This window comes from Agelaius tricolor, unplaced genomic scaffold (assembly GCF_023055355.1).
Source record: "Agelaius tricolor isolate 1412-34295 unplaced genomic scaffold, bAgeTri1.0.p SCAF_14, whole genome shotgun sequence".
Classification (NCBI taxonomy): domain Eukaryota; kingdom Metazoa; phylum Chordata; class Aves; order Passeriformes; family Icteridae; genus Agelaius; species Agelaius tricolor.
In genome coordinates, this window is record NW_027269274.1 from 1643397 (window position 1) to 1668820 (window position 25424).

Sequence of the window (25424 nt, forward strand, 5' to 3'; positions counted from 1 at the left end):
GGCACCGGCTGCGGGGGCGGGGCGAGACCTGGCCCCGCCCCCGAGCGACCCCGCCCCCGGCCTCGGTGCGAACCCGGGGCTGCTGCGGGCACCGCTCGGGACCCGGGAGCGTCCCTGCCTTCCCCCCTTCCTTCCTTCCGATCCCGGGGAGCATCCCTGCCTTTGGATCCAGGGGAGCATCCGTGCCTTCCTCCCTTCCCTCCTTTGGATCCAGGGGAGCGTCCCTGCCTTTGGATCCTGGGGAGCGTCCCTGCCTTCCCCCCTTCCTTCCTTCCGATCTGGGGAGCATCCCTGCCTTTGGATCCTGGGGAGCGTCCCTGCCTTCCTCCCTTCCTTCCTTCGGATCCTGGGGAGCGTCCCTGCCTTCCTCCCTTCCCTCCTTTGGATCCAGGAGAGCGTCCCTGCCTTCCTCCCTTCCCTCCTTTGGATCCAGGGGAGCATCCCTGCCTTTGGATCCTGGGGAGCGTCCCTGCCTTCCTCTGGATCCCAGGGAGCGTCCCTGCCTTCCTCCCTTCCTTCGGATCCTGGCGAGCATCCCTTCCTTTGGATCCCGGGGAGCAGCATCCCTCCTTCCCTTCCTTCCTTCGCTTGGATCCTGGGGAGCATCCCTCCCTTCCTTCAGATCCAGGGCTAACATCCCTCCCTTCCTTCAGATCCAGGGCTAACATCCCTCTCTTCCTTCCGTTGGATCCCGGGGAGCACCCCTCCCTTCGTTCCTTTGGATCCAGGGTGATCATACCTCCCTTTCTTTGGATCCAGGGTGAGCATCCCTCCCTCCCTTCCTTCAGATCCAGGGGAACATCCCTTCTTTCCTCCCTTCGTTTGGATCCTGGGGAGCATCCCTCCCTCCCTTCCCTCCTTTGGATCCAGGGCTATGATCCCTCCCATTGTTCAAATCCAGGGTTAGCTTCCCATCTTTCCATCCTTCGGATCCAGGGTGAGCATCCCTTCCTCTCTTTGCACCCAGGGGAACATCCCTTCCCGTGCCATCCTTTGGCTCGAGGGTTGACAGCACTTCCCACTGTTCAGCTGCAGGGTTGACAACCTTCCATCCTTGGGCTCTAGAGTTCCCAGAGTTCAGAGATCCATCCCTGGGCTCAGTCTTTAGCAGCCCCCGCGGCACACGGGTCCCTGGCACGCTCTGCAGGTCACTGGGGTCACACATCAGCAGTGCCACCCTCACCTGTGTCTAAGACAGGGAATGAACCTGCTGAGTAACTTCCCACCTGCCCTCTGAATCCTAGCTCTCAATGTTTTCAAACTTCATTCAAAGTGGCACAAAGATGTAGTGAGAAAGTTCTGCAGCCGGTCAGGACTCAAACATTTGGGGTTCTGTGCTCTGTAGAGAGGCAAACCTCGAGCCAAGGGGATGGGACTCACACCCCAGAGGGTGCTGGCACTGCCCAGGCTGCCCAGGGAATGGGAACATCCCTGAGGCTGCCACAGCTCCAGGAGGGTTTGGAAAATCCTCCCAGGGATGCCCAGGTGGGATTTGGGGTGTCTGTGCAGGGCCAGGAGTGGGGCTGGATGATCCCTGTGGGTCCTTTCCCACTCAGGATATTCCATGGTTCTGTGAGCCAGAAGAGTCATTTGAGCCTGAAACCCAAGGATTTAAAGCTGTCTGTGTCAGCCCTCGGAGATGTTCTGGTTCCTGTTCTCTCCCATTTTCTGTCCTGTCTCCATTTCCACTTCCCTTAGTTTGCAATTATTGACTGACACATTTCCCACCTTTCCTTCTCCCGACCTTGGGCTTCACCCACTTCCCTGGCCGAGTTCCCAGGGTGCCCTGGCTGAATCCCCACGTTGGATCTCAGGTACAGTTTTAGTCTGTGCTACACAAGGAGCTTGTGGCTGAAGCTGTGGCAGTGATACAAAAATCAGCTTTTCTGCAGACCGTAAAATCTTTATTTCCTGATTTTTTATTATTAACAAAACCAACAGAAGGGAAACCTGTGGCAGGGCGGTGCTGTGCTGCCTCATCCCTGTGCCCTTTAGTAAGGTCATGGAAACTCTGGGATGCTTTTATTGACAAATAAAAGCACACGGGATATTCTTCACCCTCCTGCTCTGCAAAAAGTGTTTCAATCCCTTGGGCAGAGTTTGCTGAGCACAACCTGGCTGAAAAGGCTGAAAAGGCCCTGCTGTCCATGCCAGGCAGAGCTCAGCACCTCCTCCAGGCATGTCCTGAAGTGGTACCATCTCAGGAAATTATTCTAAAGATTGGTTTAACACTTGTTAATACGAGTTAACAATAAGTTAAATACGCAGCAAATATGGTTTGCAGTAATGCTTCAGATTTCCTCCTGAGGCAATGATTTTTTTTCTGAGAGCCCAGAAGGTCACTTGGGTAACAGTAAAAGTGACGTTTTTCATACATAAGGAAATTGAATTTTCAGAAGGAACTCATCAATGTTGTCCAAAAAGACACTTCTCCTTTCTCAGGGGCTGTTCTCATCCGTCCGGATGCTCCCTCCTCATCTATCACTTCCTCCTGATGAGGAAATAATGCAACAGCAGATGCCTCTTGGAAAACCCAGTGTTTTGAACAGCTTCAGGGCTTTGTTTCAGGGCAGGGAATGTATTTTCACTTTCTTAGCAGAGTAGCTTCATCTTTGAAAGGCATAAACCTGATGGACCTAAACCCTCCCTGCAAAGAAAAAAGAAGGAGAAATACAGCAAGCATTAAAATTTTACAGCCTTAAGCTGGTGTCTTCATTTCCTGGCAGTTTTCACAACATCAAAACACCAGGAATGAGAACAATGTTGAGATGGGAGTTAAAACATCTTTCATTCCTACAGCTGTAAATGAGTGTTTTGGTGCAGGAAGGAGCCAAGTGAGTCGATGGCTTAGCCAGGGTTCCTGCCCAGGCTGTGAGGTACCAGCAGCTCAGGAGGAGCTGCTGCAGGAGCTCCTGCAGTTAGGGGGCTTTGCACTGAGGCAGAAGGGCAGTGGGTCTGCCTCTCTGTGTCATCTTTCACAAACTGCTCGAGGAACAACCTCTGCCACTACTTCCCATCAGGCAGAACTGAGTATTCTTCCAAAACATCCCTGCTCAAGCAGCCTTAAAAGAGAAGGTCCCAGGAAAACAGGAGATTTCCCACTGTGTGGGCTTTCTGTTTGCCTCTTTGTTCTCATCTTCTCTCCTCCTGTGCTCTCTGGCTTCATCCCCTTATTCCCCCATTGTCTTTACATTCAGCTGCTTTCCTGGTTCATCTCTGTCCCAAAGTGCTGTGAAAGGAGTTTGGCATTTGCTGCTGTTCCTGCCCTGGCCGTGGCTTGGCTCTGTCCAGTGCCTGGCATTTTGGGGAGCAGGCCTTTAAACCTTTAAGAGGGTCTAAATACCTTAAGTGATAAAACAATGGAGCCCTGGGTGCCCTGTCACGCACGTCCCTGCCTTTTCTCCCTGGAGCAGACATCCTGCCATTAAGCTGCTTAACATCCTGAGTGTGTGCATAATCCATTTCCCTGAGCTGTGCCTCGGGATCCTCGTGTGCCATCTACCCAGAAACACCAACTGGGAGCTGGTGGCAAGTGGGAATGGCAGGTGGAAGGGGCACCCCTGGAAATGAAAGACACTTGCTACTGCAGAGGTACAAATCTGGCTCTGCCAGACAGCAGCAGGTCCTGATGGCTGGGAGATGGGAGAAAGTCTGTGGGCTCAGTTTGGAACAGTGAGAATTTTTGGAGGACAAGTATGACACTCTCTGAGGTGTGAGACAGACAGAGAAGGAGGAACTGCAGTTTGTGTGTTGTGCCAGCAGGTTCTTAGTGTGGCCCACACTTTTTGGCAGCCAGGTGAACCCGCTGAGGTTTCTCCTCACTCAGGTTTTGGATGTGGACACTGATTGTCAGAGCTGCCTGGATGTGCTGGATTTATTCAGAAAGGCACCAGCGCAGCACAAATTACCCACAGGAACTGTGCAAGCCAACGACCAATCATGTCAATAAGTGTCTATTTGCATAATGCACTCCCAATTACGCATGTGGGTGCAATCATTGCATGCACAACTGCTGGGAGCGACTGCAGGTGCAGCACTGGGGCTGTGCCCACGAGGGCATGGGCTGCACAAAGGTCTGGGTGGCAGCAGCACTCACAGGGCTGCTCCCCAGGCAGGGCTTTCAGGCTTGGTTGTGTTCTGGAAGGTTCCCCCCCTGGGGATGGCTCCCTGCAATTCCATGTGTGTCCCATGAGAAATGAACCAGCCTGGCGTGGGTCCCCCTTCCTGGTAGGGACAGTGTGGAGCCAGATGGCAACATCTGGGTGGTTTTATGTGGGGAATTGTACAATAAGGAGCTAAAATGACACCCAGCAGTGTTTCTAAAGCAGGTCAGTCATTTCACACTCTATTCCATCCCACTTCTCTCATGCATTATGAATTGGGAAGCTTTTCCTTGTGGTTGATGTATCTTTCCCCAAATGATCTGTCGTGTGAATGTTTCATTAGGAGGGACTCTAATCTCATTTCATCACTTTGCAAGGAACCCCCCAAAGCTTCTTAGAAAGCCAAAGCTCCTTAAAGACAATTGAGGAGTTTCATTGTGAGCACTTCATTTGTGTTTACTGCAAGATAAATGTGGTAACACACGGAGCATGAAGCTCCTGTCCAGCCCAGTCCTGTCATGTGCTGATGCATGAACAGCCATGGGAACGTTTCTCTGCATCTCCTGATGGCACAAGCGATGCTGCCCTGGCTCCAGCCAAGCCCCTGCTGTTCCCAGCCACCCTGGAGCAGAGGTGCTGCACAGACAGGGCAGCTCCCCCAGGTCTGGGCTTGGCTCAGGATCTGCAGTTCCTCATGAGCAGGATGTGAAGGAGCCTCTCTGGGCAGCAGAGGGTTCCTCCTTGCCACCCCCTCAGCTGCTGCTTCCCGTATGCCCAGCTCAAAAACCAGCTCTGGCCCCCTTTTCTCACCCTTAGCTCTCCACTGTATTTTAGCCATGTCAAAGAATTCAATATTTTAGTATTTTTCTTTTTAAGTATTTTTAAGAGTTTCCTTTTCAAGTATATTTATTTCTTTTTACGTATTTTTTTTTCCTGTGGCTGGTTTGCTGAAACCTTCTTAGTGTGAAATTAACTTGGGAATTCCTGGACCTGATGAGGAATTGAGCTGACATCTGTAGCTCTACAGATCTGCTCTGCAGAGAGAAATCCCTAATTGGGTGTTCCTCGGGCAAACCAAGATCTTTTAGCTCAGTATTTCTGTGCATTAACATTGGATTTCACATCCCAGTGATTGTGGTTTGAGGATTGTTTCCTGATTTGGTGTGAAATAAATGAAATTCCTCTGCAGTGTGTAAACTTACATATTTAATATCTTGACTGGGTGTTTGCTGCATAGTGACACGTTTGAAAACCCAAACACAGCAGCCCCATCCTTTACTGCCTCTGAGGCTGGGCCCAGCAAAGAGCATCCTGAAGGTCAAAGGTTTGTGCTCAGCAAAAAGCAGCATGAAGGTGAAGCAGGTAAAGCAGCTGCTCTGTCCTTCCCCCACGTGGGGATGGATCAGAGGCTGCTGAAAATCCATTTCACTCAAGGAATCAGTGATGTGCAACAAAAATCTCGTGCTCACGGTCAATGGGTACGGTGGGAATTTGGAGACCTGTGTGTGTTGATGAATATATTGTGTGTGTGCTGGGGGCTGGGCAGGACTCTTTTGGGCCAGGTGCAGTGGTAAATCTGTTCTAACAGAAATCATTTTAATTGTAGGCTTGTCCCCTGTGTGTATGGGGGGTGACAGTTCCTGGAGCTCACAGAAGCATCCCTGGTCTGGGATGGACACAGAGGGAGCTGTCACAGGAGGAACCTGGAGTTTTCTCCCTCAGGAGGTGTTGGTTCAGCTGCTGGGTCTGTCACACACGGGCACAGCCTCAGCTGAGCTGTGCAACTGCTCCTGTCTGTGAAATGAGGGCTCACAGCCTTTGAATTTCCCTCCCTTGCCTGGATGAGTCCCTCAGTCCCCAGAGCCCCCACGGCCTTTCTCCCTGGGAGGAAGCGCAGCCACTGCTCTGAGAACTGTATTTCACATGAGCTGTAGCTCTATTAATACAAAGATAAACAGAATTGAAATTCAGTTTGACCTTGTGTGGCAGCTGTGACAAAGCCTGGCGTGTTTGAAGTCTGGATACAATTATTTGGAATTGCTAAACACCACACTTCAATCATGACCTTTAGCTGGCACCGAGGCCAGAGGAGGGCCCTGATTTTAACTTCTGAACTGCAAATCACCCCCTTGGAAAGAGACTTCAGAAGCCATTATAATCACAGGGAATGTCTGAAAGGGTGTGGAAGCTATAAGCAAAATATTTATTTCACACACTTGTCTGCATTTAAGCCATAAATCTGTCTACTATGAGAGTGTTTTAGTGGTGTAGAGAAGACAAGTAAGCTGAGATCATAGCAGACATGTCCTATAAGGCTTTACTGAAAATCATTGCTTTTTAATCCCTTTATCCCTGTTATTTCCTACCACTGTGAAAATCCAGCAGCAGGGAAAGCTGGCATAGTGTAGGACAGATGCATAATGTGTAATGCTAAGCAGGCAAAAATCCCTCTGTTTGTCTAATGCTCCAAACACATTAGAAATGTCAATGTTACTGCTGGGTGTCCTACATAAACACAAATAAATTATCAATACTCAGCTGAGTATTGCAAACTTTGTTGGATGGGGTGTTTTGATACCAATGAATAATCTTCTAATTAGTCAGAGGAAAAAAATCTTCTAATTAGTCAGAGGAAAATGGCAGGGGGGGTGGAATGAGATGATCTGAAAGGTCCAACCCAAACCATTCTCCATGATAATTAAAATCACCCAGAAAAGTTGACCTGGATTGTTTCTGTGAAGAGCAGGTACCACATGAGTGCTAGAAAACCGAATTCTGTACTTCAGCTGTGCAACACCTGATCTCACATCTTTGCTGTGTTACTTTCCTTGCTTTGTTTTTTCCCTGCATAAACCCTGCAAGCCTGCTTGGACAGGAGGATGGAGCCAGGATGTCCCGAGGGCACCTGGAAATGCTCAGGTGCATGATTGCTTCCCTGAGCTCCACATCACAGCCTCCCCCTGGCCCCAGCACAGATTCAATCAGCTGAGCTGCATCCCCTGGGCTGGGGCACAGGGAGCCCTGAGAGTGGCTGGGCAGGGCACTGGGGGAGGCTGTTTGTACCCAGGGGTGAGGATGGAGGGATGGCAGAGCTGGAGGAGAGCTCCTGGCACAGGTGACAGCGAGACCCTGCCGTGCTCCTTGCGTGGAAGGACCTTGCTCCTTTGTGGGAATCTTTTTCCTTGCTCCTTTGTAGGAATTTTCCCTTCCTCACACGCCTGTTTTGAGAGGGAATGTTTGAAGATGCACTCAGCAGCGAGTGCAGAGCTGTGTGTGAGAGATTTCCATGAGCAGCAGCAGCAGCAGGTTTCCTCCCAAAGGGAATCTCAGTGATTCCAGCTCATCCCTCCTGTCTGGGACTGAGCCTCAGCCCAACACCCACAGCTCTCCTTGGCCTTGGGTGGCTTCAGGGGCACCCCAAGCCTTTGGGTTATGGAGTGTTGAATCAGAAAGGTCAAAAAGTGTTTCTCTCTTGCTGCCCAGAGCAGCTGTGGCTGCCCCTGGATGTTGTGGTGTTGTTGGGAGGGTCCCCAGGATGAGGTGAGAGATGAGAATTGACCCCAAGTTCTCAGAAGGCTGATTTATTGTTTTATGATATTATATTAAAAGAAAATGCTATACTAAAACTATACTAAAGAAAGAGAAAGGAGACATCAGAAGGCTGGACAAGAATGAATAATAAAAACCCATGACTGACCAGAGTCTGACACAGCCTGGCTGTGACTGGCCATTAATTAAAAACAATTCACATGCTGGGTAAACAATTCTCCAAATCACATTCCAGGGGAGCAAAACATGGAGAAGCTGAAGCTTCCCAGGAGAAGAAATCCTGGTGAAGGGATTTCACATAAAACATCACAGTGACACCTGGACCCCTGGCAGTGCCCAAGGCCAGGCTGGACACTGGGGCTGGGAGCACCTGGGACAGTGGGAGGTGTCCCTGCCATGGCAGGGCTGGCACTGGCTGGGATTTGGGGTCCTTCCAATCCAACCATTCTGGGATTTTATGATTCTCCTGCTCTCGCAGGGAAGGGAGGAGATTGGATTGATGGGCTCTCCTGCCATGCTGAGCATAACTCAGCTCTTGCTGGAACCAGAGGCTTCATTGTCCAGGCAGCAGCAGGGCCTGAGCTTTGCCCATGGGGCAGCACTGGGGCAGGACAGGCTGCTCCTTGCACCCCCTGCCTCCATCCCCCTGCTCTGCTCCCACCACATCTCACCACCCAGGTTATTAAACTGCTATTTATACAGCTCAGGCTGCAAACTGGAGCTAATTAGCATGTGCACAGCCTCTTCCCTGTGTTATTGACCATGGAGGACAAAGCCTTTGAGCCACCTCTTCCTCTCTCACCCTGCTCATGCTCTGTGTGATGTCCTGGCAGCTCTGCCAGAGCAGCTCCCAGGCTGGAGCACGGCTCTTCCAAAAGGGCAGCTGGGGGGACACTACCCCAGCTGGAGAAATTAGAATTTATCTGATCTTTTAATCTAGGGCAAGAGAACATATGGAGTGTTGTGGCAGAGTCAATTTAAGATTTTGACAACAAAAATATGGGTTCTTTCAGCCATAGTAATTTAAAACAATGGTTCATTTTTGTGCTGCTCCTGACACAGTAGAAACTGTGAGAGACAGACGGGTTCTGGGGCTGCTCTCATCCCACTTTAAAATCATGGGCCTTAGGAGATGCCTTTGCACCCAACCAACAAGCAGATTCCCAATTATTTTACTGAATAAATACAAGTATTCTGTAAAAGCAGCAGGAATTCTTAAAAGATATTTTTCCATGAGGTGCAGACAATCAAAGGGAATGTGCTGTGTTCAGATAATGCTCCAGGAATGACTGCAGAGCAGGGCTGTGCTGCTGAATCCTGGAGCAGAGGAGCCCTTGGAGCCCCCTCTGCCCCTCCAGCTCCTGCACTGCTCCAGCTTTTACTGAGGCTTTTATGGTTTTATTCCAGGGGACAGAGACACCTCACAGTCCATCAGTGATGGTTGTGCTGTGTTTCAGCAGCCCCCCATCCCCATCCCTGGCAGAGGCTGATATTGGGCCATGGAATGGTTTGGGTTGGGAGGGACTATGGCATTTACAGGGGCCCCCATGGCAGGGAGGGATGATGAATCTGACTCCATGTTCTCAGAAGGCAAATTTGTTATTTTATGATACTATATTATATTAAAGAATACTAAACTAAACTATACTAAAGAATACAGAAAGGACACTTACAGAAGGCCAAAAAGATAATAATGAAAACTCCTGACTCTCTCCATAGTCCCAACACAGCTTGGCCAAAGAGTCAAAACAACTCACTAAACAATCCCCAAACACATTCCAAAGCAGCAAAACACAGGAGAAGCAAATCAGATAATCATTGTTTTCCTTTTTCTCTGAGGCCTTCCCAGGAGAAGAATCCTGGCTGAAGGGATTTTTCCAGAGAATGTGAATGCCACAAGGGACCTTAAAAACCATCCCATTCCATCCCCTGCCATGGCAGGGACACCTTCCACTGTCCCAGCCTGCTCCAAGCCCTGCCCAGCCTGCCCTTGGGCCCTGCCAGGGATGGAGCAGCTTCTCTGGGCACCTGGTCTATGGAGAGCAGAGCAGAAAATGTATTTTGCCAAACTTTGGAAGTTTGTGGCAGGGCTGAGAGCTGAACCCAGAGATTTGGAGTTACCAATGCAAGCCTGGCTGATCACCCAATGCTGGGAGTCATCAAATACCTTTAAGGGTTTTTATGGGTGGGATGGAGCTGTGGCCATGCGCTGCTGGTGCTCGTGGGGGCGGCTGGGCAGAGCTGCCTGGGGATGCCACGTGGCAGCTGCTGCTGGCAAGGACCCTCTGTCTGTGTGTGCTGGGCCTGGGGGGGCTGCCCACCATCCCAGCAGGGTCACTGAGCACCCACACGTCAGGTTCCTGTCAAAATCCTACCCAAACCCCTCTGCTTTTGACCGGGGAGTCCATGCCAGGAAGCCAGCAGTGGCCCTGGTTGTACATGAGGGATGCCAGAGCACAGGCCCAGGTGAAACCCAACAGAATGGTAAAATATCAGTGAGGTTCCTGTGTATTTTAAAGCATTTACTAGAACTTAACAGGGCATCATCCCTCTTTAAAGCATTTACTAGAACTTAACAGGGCATTATCCCTCGCTGAGGAATGATAAGATGGCTGCAAGAGCAGCTCCTATACACCCTGCTCCTATAAAATTGAATTGGTTTCATATATACTAAAATTTTAAAGGCCTTTTAGACTTATGGATTTATTTAAAAAAAAAAAGAAAAAAGAAAAGGTTCATTCTTGATGTCCTGAGCACATTATTGCAGTAACCTCACTGCTGGACCACAGCTTTGGCACAACACACACATCCATAATGAGGGACTGCCTGTTCTAGGGAGGTTTTATTACAAAAGAAAGTGCACAAGTATATTAGGAAGAGGGGGGGGAAACAGAGAAGTCTATTTTTTTGGCAAAGCCTTGTGTTATAGATCTCATTTCTCTGGTTGCAGCTGCCTTTAGGCACCCATTTCAGTGAGCTGCTCTGTTCTGCTTAGCTATAGATGCTTCCCAAATTTCCTTTTTGGTGAAACAGGCATTTGTGCAGGTTCCCCATAAAAATGACTGATTTGGGTTTTACCAGGAGCTCTGGCACTTCTCCACTACGAGAAAGAATTGCATTTATAGAGAGGTTTATCAAGATGGGAATAGTGAAACAAACATTTTCAATGTCCTGCAGAATCCTCTGCCTTCCCCCCAAGAAGCCTCCCTGGGCAGGAATTTCAGCTATTCCGGAATGAGAGCCTCCTGAAAGGAACCTTCTTCCCTGTGGGACTGCCCAGCTCTCAGCCCTGCTGCTGGGGGAAGGTAAGAGAGCTCTGTTTTCATTTACTATTTATGAGATGCTCCTATTGCCAAGTGACCACAGCATTCGGTGCTTTTAAGAATCTGCAAATGAGAAGAAGCTCATTATTTTTTAATGTGAAAGGGATTATTGCAATGGGAGTGCAGGGATCTGTAACCTCAGAGATGGCTCTTGCTGGGGGATAGATTGGGAGGCTTTTGCTTTAGGGAGTCAATAAAGAACACTGAGTATTTCCCAGTCATTCTGCTCGGCATCTAAAAGCAGTATTTATTAGGAATAACACTAAAAGGGATTTTTTTTTAATTGCAGACTGGGACCTGTAGGAAATTGCCTTCCTTGTGTGTGCATTTTACTGTGCAGTGTTGAGAGAAATGCAGGGGCACGTTTCCAAAAGAAATCTTTTTCTTAATAAGCAAAAATTCCTCATTATCCATTCCTGCCCCCATGCATCAGAGCTGATCTCAGGGTCCTGAGGGACAGCAAAGCCTGGAGGCACAAATGCAGCTTTTCCTTGGATTTTGGGGTGCCCTGAACCCCTGCCCAGCCCTCCCTGCAGGATTTAAGCATAACCTGAGCATTTTTCAGAGGTGTCTGTGTGAGCCAGGGCTCTCAACAAGTGGCAAAGGCAGGAGGGGGCACCTGATTGACCAGAGTGGCTGAGGCAGCTCAAGCTACGACAGAAAAGAGTAAATTCAAGGGAAATATCAGAGCTCTGCTGCACGTGGGAAGGATCAAGGGGCACTGAGCACTTTGTGGAGGCCTGGGAGTCCCATCCCTGCTCCCAGCAGCCGGGGATGTGCAGGGAGCAGGCACAGGTCAGTGCCCAGCACTGGCACAGCAGCCATGGGGATTTGCTGACCAGCTGCCAGGGAGCTGCACTTGCAGTCCTCAGGTGCCTTTTAAGACCCCAGACTAATTTCCTTGCCCGTGTTCCTGCTCTGCTGAGCTCGTGCTCCACAAATGCAGTAATTGCAGGCATTTGTTCTGAGCCACACGAGCCTGAGCTCCAGAGCGAGGTTTATTTACTGCAATTATATCTGGCAGGTAATTTCTAGTAAACCCAGGGAAATGATTAACCTCCCACTAAATTCATGAACAGAAAAATAGGGCAAATTGATCAAATGAGCTGTTTCCTACATAATAAAAAAAATATTACAAATATAACATCCTGGAACAGAAATAGCTCTGATGAAACCGTACAGACAAGCAGGAACCTGCTAGAGGCATCTGTGCAGAGTTTTTAAATTTCTAGCTTTTCTCCTAACCATGAGTTATTATTATTTTGCCCATTGCTGGTGGTGAAGCTGCTTCAGCTGTGCCCATACCTTGTGTCACAGATGAGTGACTCCTGTTGCCCAAAAAATCCCAGGCAAAGGTATGAGCAGAAGGAGATTAAATTTGTCAGAGTGTGATTGAGCAAAGTTTGATGGCTAGTTTTACTCTTATTCATTACTGCATGGATGGATTCTGCAAAGGAAAATGGAGTTAGAATTGATTTAAAGTGATTTACACAGAGACTAAAGAGCCAAAAGGGTCAGGGAGACCCCTCCTGTTGAGTCATGAGGTGCAGAGTGGAATTTCTTTCTCATCTGAGTTTGGATAAGAGGCAGAGACAGCCTGGGATGGGAGAGCATCCATTTGGACAGGTTAGAGAATGCTGGAAGCAGAACTTTTTTGATTTCCACAGCAATATCTGTCTGTGGGTGTTTGAGAACCATCCCAGGGCAGTGGCTGAAGGAGCTGCCATGGGGCTGGGGCCCTTGTACAGCAATGCCCAGAAGTGGCATTTCCAGCTCAAAGCTCTGCTGCGAGACCTTGTGTCACTTTAACATTCATCATCCATCTCCCCCTGGGGCTGGGGGCAGCTCCATCCCAGCCTGGCTTGGGAAGCAGGTGGGAATTCATAAAATCAGAGGGTTTGGGGCAAGCTGCAAAGGGCAGAAACAGCAGAACTGTGATTAGAGCCAAGCAGCAGCCATGAGATTGGTCAGCAGAAAAATTAGCTAAAAAGTAGAAAAGCAAGGACAAATAGAACAATGGTCTGTGCATGAATGCTTGTCTAGAATAACTCCCTAAGCTGCAGTAAAGGATATCTAGGGAGATATTGGGAAGTTCTAAGCTTAATAATGGAGCTCTGTGCATTGTGTTTGAAGGCTCACAAGCAGGTATTGTATTTGAAATAATCAAGCATTGTTTAACCAAAGGTACCTGTGCTTACAGTGGTTGGATGGAACTGCTGTCAATATAGAATATATACTATACAGATATAAACACTGTCAATGTGCTTTGGCTTTGTGGGATTGGTCAGAAAACTTTTAAACTGAGTTGTGACATTGAGTTCTTGGTCTGCTGCCTGGGATGTGAGCTGCTGGCACCTTCCCATTGTCAGAACCATGGAATGAGGCTGATGCTGGAAAATCAAACAGCTCAAGGCACATTCCCAGCAGCCCTGTCCTGATTGGGATTTGTACAGAGACCCTGGCTGGGGATAAAGCTGCAGCAAACAGGAGATGAGGAAGAGCTGCTCATCACTTGTGCAAAGGAGCTTCTCAGCCTCATCCCTGGTGCTCCCCAGACCCCAGACACAGCATAATGCCACTCTGAGGCCCAGAGTTCCCTCCTCCTCTGGCAGGATGGTGACCAGCAGTGCCAGGCTGTGAGCTGGAGCTGATCCATCCTGTGGCACCTCTGTCCTGCTCCTGTGCTCTGCTGGCCAGGCTGGGCACAGAGGGATTCCAGCTCTTTCTGCTTGCCTCGGGCTGGGCAGAAGCAGGAGCTGTGTCATTTGGGGAGGGTTTTCCTTTTCTCCGGGGCTGCTGGGTTTGCTCTGCCCACCCAGCCTCAGCCTGGCTGGGTACAAAGTGGGTACAAAGTGGGTACAAAGTGGGTACAAAGTGGGTACAAAGTGGGTACCCGATGGGTGGATGGCAGCAAGGGCTTTCCAGGCTGGCAGGGCGCAGGTTTGAGGGTTTCTTCCTCTTCCTTGTCCTCTCCCAGACACAGTTTCCTCTCTGATCCTCACTGGTGGTCGATCCCCTCTGGTTTCCCACCCAAACAGTGGCAATGAGTCCCTGATGGGACCCTGGCAGGCTGTGCCCATGGAGATACCCTCCAAGCTGAGGGCAGCCCCGTGTCCCAGCCCACAGGACACCTGGCACTGCTCCTGGGGCCTTGGGAAGGGAACCCCAGCTGGAAGGGAACCCTGCCAGGGACACCCCTGCACCACACTGGGCTGGCAGCACTGCTGGCAGCAGCTGAGCTGCTCCTTCCTTGGGCACTGGAATGGAATGAATTGGTTCTGAGGTTCAGGTTGGATATCAGGAAAAAATTCTTTCCCTGAAAGAGTGGTTGAGCATTGGAATGGGCTGCACAGGGCAGGGCTGGAGCCACCTCACTGGAAGTGCTCAAAAAGTGGATGCAGCACTTTGAGATGTGGTGTGAAGGTTGGGTTTGATGACCCTGAAGGTCCTTTTCATCTTTCATGATTCTGTGGCTGTGGGTAATAAATAGCACACTGAAGGAAGCTTCCAGAACCTCCATTTTAAATCTGTCTTTTATGACTTTTAGGTAGATTGCCTATTTCCCAGTATTTCCACATCACACAGAGTTGCTTTATTTGTATCTCTTCCCTCTCTTCCAGGCTCCATCCTTTTGAATGCTTGACCAAATTCATGATGAAATGAATTCTGTGTATATTGCTAAAGTTTATTCTGCTGCTGAACCATGGCACAGAAGTCTTTTGTCTGTCCTGAAACTTCAGACAAATCCTTGCTTCTTTTAAAACAACCTTTGAAATGTTTTTCATCCAAACGAGTGAAATAGCAAGAATAATAGATGTTGTAGGATTTGTAGCCACTATAGTTTCCTGCTTCTCCAAATGCTTTTGGAAATGCTGATTGATTTGTAACAAAGCTTGAAATGTCACCAGGAGGAATGAATGAAAAATACACTGCTCTAATGTATGTAGAAGCTGAAATTGGCTCAAAGTTTTAACCTTTAGAGGTGCTTTTTTCCTTTTCTTCCCTTTTTTAACTTCTCACAGCAGTCAAGGAGTTGGAAAGATAACCAGGAACAAAATGCACATAGAGGAAATGAATAAATTATGCTCTTATTTTTGGCACATTTACAAGAGAGACATTTTAAAACTCCACTTCAGTGACAAAAGAAAGGATTGCTCTACTTAAAATAAAGCCTGTTCCCTCTGCTACAGAGGGATGCTGTGCTGCTGAGGTCTGATGGATCCCTGGCCTGCCTCAGGTCTGCAGGTCCTGAGAGGGGCAAAACGTCCTGGCTGTGCCCACAGACACCCCAGGGGCTGCAGGAAGGGCTCTGCTGGGGCTGTTTGGGGCAGGAGGGGATCACTCCTGCCTTGGAATGTGGGAATGTGCTGGGAGAGCAGGAGCCACGTGCTGGCAATGTGGCCTGGTTCGGTGGGTCAGTGGCTGGGTGAGCTGGGCTGGGTTTGGGCAGCAGGGGTAACCAGGCTTTTCCTGCTCTAGAATTTGCAGTAATTGGAGCTGCAGAATGAGGCAAACGTGGTTTGAAACCCATCCAGCTTCAGATCCAGCACAATGACCCTTCAGGGATGCTGAGGCTGCTCCAGGGCCACCAGCCCCTCTGTGTTTGTCACTGGTTGTGTTCCAGTCTTCACTGGGCTCAGGGCTTGTCACTCAGGTTAGAAATGTCTGGTGCTTTCCAGAGTTTGCTGATTTTCTTTTTCCTGATGAATTCACCCTCTGGAGTATAAAACAGAATGCAGTGAGGCAGGTCCCAAGGGTTCTGGCAATCAGCTGGTGCTGGGAGATGTGCAGGGCCTGCCTCACTGCCATCATTGCTGGAGATGTGCAGGACCTGCCTCACTGCCATCATTGCTGGATATGTGCAGGACCTGCCTCACTGCAGCCATCATTGCTGGAGATGTGCAGGACCTGCCTCACTGCAGCCATCATTGCTGGAGATGTGCAGGACCTGCCTCACTGCAGCCATTGCTGGAGATGTGCAGGAGCTGCCTCACTGCCATCATTGCTGGAGATGTGCAGGGCCTGCCTCACTGCCATCATTGCTGGAGATGTGCAGGACCTGCCTCAGTGCAGCCATTGCTGGAGATGTGCAGGACCTGCCTCACTGCAATCATTGCTGGAGATGTGCAGGGCCTGCCTCACTGCAATCACTGCTGGAGATGTGCAGGACCTGCCTCACTGCCATCAGTGCTGGAGATGTGCAGGAGCTGCCTCACTGCCATCATTGCTGGAGATGTGCAGGACCTGCCTCACTGCAGCCATTGCTGGAGATGTGCAGGGCCTGCCTCACTGCAGCCATTGCTGGAGATGTGCAGGACCTGCCTCACTGCAATCATTGCTGGAGATGTGCAGGGCCTGCCTCAGTGCAATCACTGCTGGAGATGTGCAGGACCTGCCTCACTGCAATCATTGCTGGAGATGTGCAGGACCTGCCTCACTGCAGCCATTGCTGGAGATGTGCAGGACCTGCCTCACTGCAGCCATCAGTGCTGGAGATGTGCAGGACCTGCCTCACTGCAATCATTGCTGGAGATGTGCAGGACCTGCCTCACTGCAGCCATTGCTGGAGACATGCAGGACCTGCCTCACTGCCATCATTGCTGGAGATGTGCAGGACCTGCCTCACTGCAATCATTGCTGGAGATGTGCAGGACCTGCCTCACTGCAGCCATTGCTGGAGATGTGCAGGACCTGCCTCACTGCAGCCATTGCTGGGAGATGTGCAGGACCTGCCTCACTGCAGCCATTGCTGGAGATGTGCAGGACCTGCCTCACTGCAGCCATTGCTGGAGATGTGCAGGGCCTGCCTCACTGCCATCATTGCTGGAGATGTGCAGGACCTGCCTCACTGCAGCCATTGCTGGAGATGTGCAGGACCTGCCTCACTGCAGCCATTGCTGGAGATGTGCAGGGCCTGCCTCACTGCAATCACTGCTGGAGATGTACAGGACCTGCCTCATGCCATCATTGCTGGGAGATGTCAGCAGCTGGAGCTGCAGTGCTGGCAGGATGGGACTCCTTGGGCCTCACTGTCCCCATGCTCCCCCTCAGTAATTGCTGATATTTGGGCAGTTTGAGAGCCAAGCAGGAGCTGAGCAGTGAGTGGGACCCGAGTGCATTTTGCTGTCACTGAGGACCAGCACGGTGGCTCATCCTCCTGCCCTGACAGGACCTGTGAGCTCCAGCTCAGTGCTGCCAAATGTGGTGTTCCAGCTTTTCCCCAGGATTCTGTGGGTGGAAACAAAGGCCCTTTCCTTCCTGCAGCTCCCTCTGCCCCTGTACCAAGAGCTGTTTCCTGGGGTGATGCTGTGAGGAAAGATGAGAGCCAAGGGATACTGAGCAAAACCAGGTAACAGCAGCAATAAAAACTCAGGTTCTCAAGTTCCAGTTCACTCCAGTGCCCTGAAACTTGCTGCCCCAGTGGAGGTGGAGTAAGCCAGGCTGGTACTGTGGTGTGTCTGCAGGAAGGTCAGGAGGGAGCTGCATTGCAAATGAATGAAATGAATCCTGGAGCAGTAATTACAGGGCTCTCTCACCTTGTTCCTAGACATTTTTTTTTTTTTTTAGCAGAAAAAGGCTCAAGATGAATCCACCTATCTCATTTCAGCCTCATGATGTGTTTGTTCAACATAAAAAATCGATGTTGAACTAAAATGTAGTGGGGAAGGAGAAGGTCCGTGGGGATTACATTCCTGTTCAGTGCAATTTTGTGTTTTACTGCTGCATAGCCTGCCTGGTTAATAAGGGCTCCTTGAATGGGAGTCTGCATTATTGCTGTGCTGGTATGTGAAAATCAATCCTTGTAAATTTATTGGTGGCCACGTGCTCCCTTTGCTGTTGTTATAATTGGGGCTGTCATTGATTGACAGCAGCCAATAACCAAAAGCACTTTTGCAATTCTGATCCCCACCAAACACCAAGGGCAGGGAGTGTCCTTGTGCCTCACACTCTTCCCCCAGCTTGGGTCACTCCACAGATTACTGGGAATGGAGAAACTTGTCTGGAATTGAGGGGAAGCAGCTGGGATGGCAGTGGAAGGGCTGTGCCTTCGGCCAAAACACCAGGATAAAACCCAAATCCCTCCTTTTGGGTTAATGAATCCTTTCTCCCTGCATCTAACACGAGCCCATTGAAGCACCTGGCAGGGATTCTTCCTCTGACTTTGTGTTGGGATAATGGGCAGTTAATGAGAGTTTTGTACTTGGCTGGGGAAGGGTGATAAGGAGAGGGAAATTTGCATCCTCTGGAAGCAGCACATCCTTTTTTATCTGATCTGGAGAATGGAAAGGAGATGGCTTCAGAGAAATCTGGGTGTGATAATCTGCTGGGAAGGCTGGGTGAGGCAGAAGCTGCCTGCTGGAAGGGGATCACTCCTGGGCTCCCCAGAGGTCTTGGTGAGGGATTTTGGGAGCAGCCAGGGAGCTCCTCTGTCAGGTACCAGGCTGGCTCCAGCAGGGCTCCATCCCCCGTGGCTCCAAACCCCAGTCGAGCCACTTAAGGCACTTGATTACCTCTTTAGCTCCCAGCATCTGATTGAAAAGGTTTGATTGCTGAATGTGAACTGGGATTAATTTGGTTAGGGCACCAAAACTAATGGCATTTACAGGAATTAGCTTTGGATATTGAAGTGGAGATAAAACCTCCACCTTTCTTCGTGTAAGAAACACCTGCTGTAAGTTTGACCTATAGGAGCTCAGTTCATGTGGTGCTGATGAAAACCAAATTTGCCTTTACCTGCATACATTAAATTTCTCTTCCCTTGGCTGATAATCCTCTGCATGCTGGCATCCTGACTGCTCTAAAGAGTTTTGAATTAATGTTGAAATTATTCATTTGGGTGGTAGGAGCATCTGTTGCAGTGTTATATCCATGTCTGGTGTTCCTTCATTCTATATGGCAGGATGCACTAGAAAGGCACTTGAGATGCAGGTTATAAAAATACCACAGAGGCAGGGAAGGCATTTGCTGAAGAGTTCTCTGTGAATTTGGGTGCATTTAGGGACAATCACCCTCAGGTGGGCGATGCTCCGTGCTGGGGTCACAGGGGTTAATCTGGGGATGTCTGCAGAGGGAGCAGTGGCTGTGGGCCAGGGAATCACAGCTTTGGGTTCAAAATGGGGACCTGGGGACCCCAAACTGGGCTGAGGGAGCCTGGGGAGCCCCAGAGAGGAAGGGCTGGGCCAGTGTGTGACACACGGGGCTCACTGGGCAGGGGACAGGGCAGGGGACAGGAGGGGATGGAAATGGGGGCCCTGGAGCTGCCAGGGGTCCTGGGGGACACCTCAAGGACCAGGGCCACCTCTGCTGGCTGGGATCTGCCCTTTGGAGAGGCTGGGTGTGGATTGAGCCATGCAGAACGAGGGCTGATGTCCCATGGGCTGTATCACCTCCAGGGTGGCTCCAAGGGACACTGTGACCATCACAGCTCCAGGTTTAGGAACCATTTCCAGGGCTGACACCACAGAGCCCTGCAGTTAAAATGAATCCCTGTCCCTCCAAAGACAAAAGGCTCATCCTGAGTGCTGTGAGCTGTAAATCACCAGGCTCTCCTCAGCTCTGGGGTCAGCTGTCAGGTTAGGGTTCAAATCAGCATCCTCAGAACCCATTTCACTCCTGATCCTCTCAATCCCTGCTGGGATAAAAGGCTTATCATTAGTTATCAAATGATAGCAATGGCTCCCTTGGCTGTGCTCAAGCCCAGGTTGGTGCAGATATTGGATGAATTTTCAGAGGAACAAAGTGCTCAAGAACTTGATTCATGGGTGGATTTTGGCCTGTGTTTTATAGGTCTTCAAGGAACCACCAAAAACCATTTTTTCCTGCTCTGTGTTTTGAAGTTTAACCCTGTGGTACAGGAACTGTTGGCAGAAACTCAACTCTGAAGGAAATATGAACCATTTGTCAAGGAAAGGAGCAGCACATATTTTAGCCCTCCAGCCCTGCAGGCTTTCAGATATTACCCAATAAAACAAGCTCATCCACTCCTTCTTCTTGAAACCCCAAACCTAATTTGAAGTCTGTTTTCTCTCTAGGGTTCACCCTGCAACTTTTCTCCTCCTGGAAGGCATCCCAAGGCCTGGAGGCCTGGCTGGGTGATAACCAGCCCTAAAATCCCCACCAGGACCATCCCTCTGCCCCCTCCCCAGGGCTCCTCATCCTCAGGGGCGACTCCTCCCAGGAGAGGCCCTTGGGAGTGGGAAATGGGCAAGAGGAGAACAAGGAAGGAGTGGAAGAGGACTGAGAATGAAGCCTGGAAGGAATTTTTGGGGAGGGTTTCTCATCTTTCTCAACCTCCATCCCGTCTCCTGCAGGATGCAAAATGCACAGCTGAGAGCCACTGAGCTCCAGAGCCTGAGGTTTTCTTGGCTTGGGATCCTGGTCTGGGCCAAATTCCAAGCGTTTGCTCATTTAGATGAGTAAATCTAAGAGAAATTAAAGATGAAGATGTATTATCAGTCTTAACTTCTGTGTAATACTGCTGCATGCCTATGATTTTGTCATTACATCAGCTCTTGAGATGTAGAAATTGCTTGCAGTAATTTAATTCCCGCTCTATTTTATTGCATTCTTGTGTTGCTTCCTTGACCCTGGGTCTCTTTGCTGAGTTATAATTCATTTTTACAGTTTTCCCTTGAATATCTGTGTCCTCAGGAATATCCACCATGGCACATCCACTCCCTTTCACGTGGAACCAGCCACGAAAAGCCACGACAGGGGCAGTGCCTGGGCTGAGGCACAGCCAGGGTGGCTCCGGGGGTCACACTTTGAAAGCATCTTTTAAATTAAATGGGATTTTTTACCCAGCAAGCTCTAACTTTCATTCATTTGTTTTATCCCAAGCCAGTCTGGGTTGATTCAGAGAAAAATTCTCTCCCTTTTTTTTTTTTTGGGGGGGGGGTGGGAGGTGAATTATTTTAATGATCTTGAGGTTGGTTTGTCTGTCAGGAAGTGGCAGAGTCCCCATTCCTGGAGGGATTTAGAAGCTTCTGAAGAAACCTTTTCCTTTCTATTTCTTTTTAGTATAGTCTTAATGCAACATATATAATAAAAAAATAAATCAAGCCTTCTGATCATGGAGTCAACATTCTCGTCTCTTCTTCATCCTGAAAACCCTTGTGACCATGGTCACAGTGGGCCACTGGGCTAATCCAGAAGAACTTCTCATCTATTCTTATTTTGGCCTCTAAAACTCTCACTCCAATGACTCTTCAGGCAGTGCCTTGGTCCCCTCCCCAGCAGGACATCCCAGCCTGCCCAAGGACTGGGACATTTGCTCAAGGTTATTTTGCATCCTGCCTTTCACCAATGATGCCCTTAATTAAAGCCTGCACTCCACTGGCAGTGGTGGAGCAGAGCTGAGTTCACATCCTGAGTTCTGCTCCAAAGGGGAACATCTTGGGAAGTTGTGTATTTTACACCACTGGCCTTTATGGGGTGGTCAATTACTGTGGTTAATAATATTGGAGAGCAGCAAAATATCTCTGATACTCTGCCCTGTAAACAACAGGATTTAAAAATCACCAGGCCATGAGGAACCCCCTCCTTCTGAGAGAATAAATGAAGGCTCACAGCTCTGTGCAGTTCAGGATGGGATATGTGACACTCCTGAGTTTCCAGGCAGGGTTCCTGTAAGGTGTCATTGGGCACCTCCCCATCACATCAGGAGGGAGAGCACCAAGGATGTGCACATCCCCCAGGAGCTGCCTGCAGTCCCCAGGGTCACTCTGAGCACATCCCAGCCAGGGGAAGGGGCTGCTGAGGGGAGGGGGTGTGTGCAATGCACTGGAATCAGGATCTCAGGGATTGTGTGGAATGCACTGGAATCAGGATCTCAGGGATTGTGTGCAATGCACTGGAATCAGGATCTCATGGCATGTGTGGAATGCACTGGAATCAGGATTTCAGGGATTGTGATGAATGCACTGGAATCAGGATCTCATGGATTGTGATGAATGCACTGGAATCAGGATCTCATGGATTGTGTGGAATGCACTGGAATCAGGATTTCAGGGATTGTGATGAATGCACTGGAATCAGGATCTCATGGATTGTGTGCAATGCACTGGAATCAGGATCTCATGGCATGTGTGGAATGCACTGGAATCAGGATCTCAGGGATTGTGTGGAGTGCACTGGAATCAGGATCTCATGGCATGTGTGGAGTGCACTGGAATCAGGATTTCATGGCATGTGTGGAGTGCACTGGAATCAAGATCTCATGGATTGTGATGAATGCACTGGAATCAGGATTTCAGGGACTGTGTGCAATGCACTGGAATCAGGATCTCATGGCATGAGAGCCCAGCTGGTTGCTGAAGCCTGGCCCAGAGTTTGTGCTCCTGGAGAGCCAGACCTGCCCCCAGAGCCCCTCTCTGGGTCACCCAGGGCTCCCTACACTGCACAGGGCACATGTGCCCATGGTGACTTTGCACACTCCATTTCTGTCCCCAAACACTGTTTGGGCATTGTCCCACTGGCACCACAGCAAAAAGGATCCTGGATTTGCTTCTGGGATGTGCCTGGCACTCTGTGAGCTGCTCTGCAGGGTGAGCATCCCTCAGCATCCCCTCCCTGCCCCTGTCCCTCCTTGGGATGCACAGGGAGCAGCCCAGGAGCAGCAAGGACGTGGCAGTGCCATCCCTGAGGGACTCAGGATCCCCAGGGGGTGTCAGTGGCCGTGTGTCTGTGAAAATTCACTTGTTCCTGGCTCTTCCCAGCTGATCTTTAGATTACAATAACCCTTGGTGTGTTTGGATGTATTTGTGAAGCTGCTCCTGTGGCACAGCATTGATGCTGTCTGGGAGGTTCCTCCCAGGGGCTCTGACTGAAATCTGGGTTGGGTTATTTTTTAGCCCAAAAGATCTGAGGGCTGGGTGGATTCTTTATTTCTCTCACCTGGCTGGGATTGAGCCATGGCTGAGAGAAATAACAATGGAGCTGCTGGGCAGGGCAGGCACCCAGCTGGGGCAGAACCTCAGACAATATTTATTTATTTCCTCATCCTCAGGTTTAGCTGGGCCTGGGAGGGGCTTGGCTTTGCTGTTTGCTGGCTCTGGCAATGCTGATGCATTTGAGGGGCACCCTGGAGCCCTCTGTCCTGCCTGGGGGTGCTGGGTGCTGCCTGTGCAGGGGCAGGGAGCTGCTGGTGCACTCAGGTAAGGCTTGGAGCACTGAAGGTCGCTGGGATTCCGCTGCTGCTCGTGGGTAAAGCAAGTTTATCTTTCTGCTGGCACCGAGGGGGATGCCTGGCAAGACATTAAAAATAGCTCCAGGGAATCTGCTGTGCTCCTTGCAGCTTCTGAATTGTTGTGCTATCAATAATGTGCTCCAGACACCCAGGGAGCTCCCAGCCCTCCCTCCAGTGCATGTCAAGGAGCTGTAGATAACCCAGAGTTATCAAACTTGTGCTGCCATGCAGAACTTTAGAGGCACCTGTGCATTGATATGCTGGGAGTAAGAACATTATTACCAAGGATTTCATGCAAATGAAGGGCTATTGTGCTGGAACGCTGTCAGATCATTACAATTTTCTGGTTTAATAGCTCCTTGAAGGGACTTTCAGCTCCCAAGTGGGATGTTAGATGAAAGCCCTGTGCTGCAGGTGCCTGTTCTGTGCTCTCTGCCCCCCTGCCCTGGGGAGCAGAGGGGTTGTGCCGTGCCTGGCTGGGCTGTCCCCACATGGAGAATTTCTGTGCAGCCCCATCCATGCTCTGTGTGTACAGAATCATTTTGGTTAAGTAGAAGAAGTGATATTCTATTCATTTAAATATTGTAACATCTGACACAGCTGCAATGCTCTGATATTAATGGCCCACTTGAGGCCAATCCTTCTTCTCAAAGGGCTTTTGGGTCACAAATTCATCATGCAGGCGTCAGGCAAAGAGTGATCATTCACCCTTTTCTTTTTGGTGAAGGACAGTTATTGATATTCTCCCAGGATGTGGAACCAGATCCCTTCTCAGCAGTGCTGAGCTGGGAGCAGAGGAATCTCCTCTGACCCACAGCCCTGGCTAGGGGGGAGCACTCAGGGAATGCTCACAGCTGCAGCCCCAAAAGCTGCATTATCATTGAGTTTTGTGTTCCTCCTTGCCTATGTCCAGCAGCAGACATGGGTTGGTCTGGGCAATGTGAGTTCCCATGCCCTGAAATCCCTTGGATGTGACCTGGGGACAGGGACAGATGTCCCTGGAGCTGGAGCAGGGCTGTTGGATTGGCAGAAGAAATGCAGCACTCAATATGAGTGATCAGCAAGTCTCAAAGTTTATTGATAGCTCACACATATTTATATTGGTGTTAATGAAGCTCATACATATTGCAAAGCTGAGCTCATTATTGCTTAATTACTTATCGGTCAACCACGCCTACTTCTATATTCTTATGGTTATTCTGTTACTACTTCTACATTCTTGTGGTTATTCTGCTGAAACTATCCTCATATTTTTGGCATGAGATCCTCTCCTCTATCCTGTTGTTGCACCAAGGGCACAATGTTATATTCAGTTTTAATGCATCCAGAAGTGTCATTCTGGTGACTGCAGCTCTGTGCTGGGAACACGTGTCACAGACATCTTTTATGAAAAATCTTTTTTTTAGGATTTTTTTCTCCTGAGAAGCTGAGAGGCCTCAGGAACAAAATGTAAACAGTGGTTATCTGCTGCTGTGGGATGCAACAGGTGCATCTGGGATTGGCCCATGTTAATTGTTTCTAATTAATGGCCAATCACAGCCCAGCTGGCTCAGACTTTCTGTCTGAGACACAAGCCTTTGTTATCATTCTTTCTTTTGCTATTCTTAGCCAGCCTTCTAATGAAATCCTTTCTTCTATTCTTTTAGTATAGTTTTAATATAATATATATCATAAAATAATAAACCTTCTGAAACATGGAGTCAGATCCTCATCCCTTCCCTCATCCTCAGACCCCTGTGACCACGTCACACACATGCCTGCTGTGCTGGGTTTTGGAACATTTTGGGGGAAATTTGCTTTAGTTCTGAGTCTTGGTTTCATGATCTCATCCAGGCTTTACCAAGTGAAGGAGAAGTTGTGTTCATCTAAACTCAAGGCATGTCTGAGTGTGGAGAGGCCTGTAACAGCTTTCCCTGCTGGCACTGGAAGCTGAGCACATCAGGCTTGGTGTCTGCACCTATCAGAAGGTCCCTTTAAAGGAATTTAAACAGCTTGGCAGAAAGAGAAGGACATTTAAAATTGCAGTGAACAGTGTGTGAGTGGGATCCCTGCCCCAGCAGGGCACTGGGCTGTGGGGTTTGTGAGGGTCCCCAGGATGAGGTGAGAGATGAGAATTTGACTCCAAGTGCTCAGAAGGCTGATTTATTATTTTATGATATTATATATTATACAAATTGTATACTACAACTATATTAAAGAAAGAGAAAGGAGACATCAGAAGCTTAAACAAGAATGGATAATGAAAGCTTGTGACTGACTCAG

The 25424-nt window shown here is 49.5% G+C and overlaps 1 long non-coding RNA gene across 1 annotated transcript in view; it reads left to right on the forward strand.

Moving 5' to 3' along the window:
- The first annotated feature begins 10607 nt into the window (after positions 1-10607).
- LOC139595742 (uncharacterized) overlaps positions 10608-25424 on the forward strand; it is a 66393-nt gene continuing 51576 nt past the window's right edge. Inside the window, exon 1 of the long non-coding RNA XR_011681110.1 lies at positions 10608-10957. This is a non-coding gene — a long non-coding RNA (uncharacterized lncRNA). The remainder of the gene's footprint in view (positions 10958-25424) is intronic.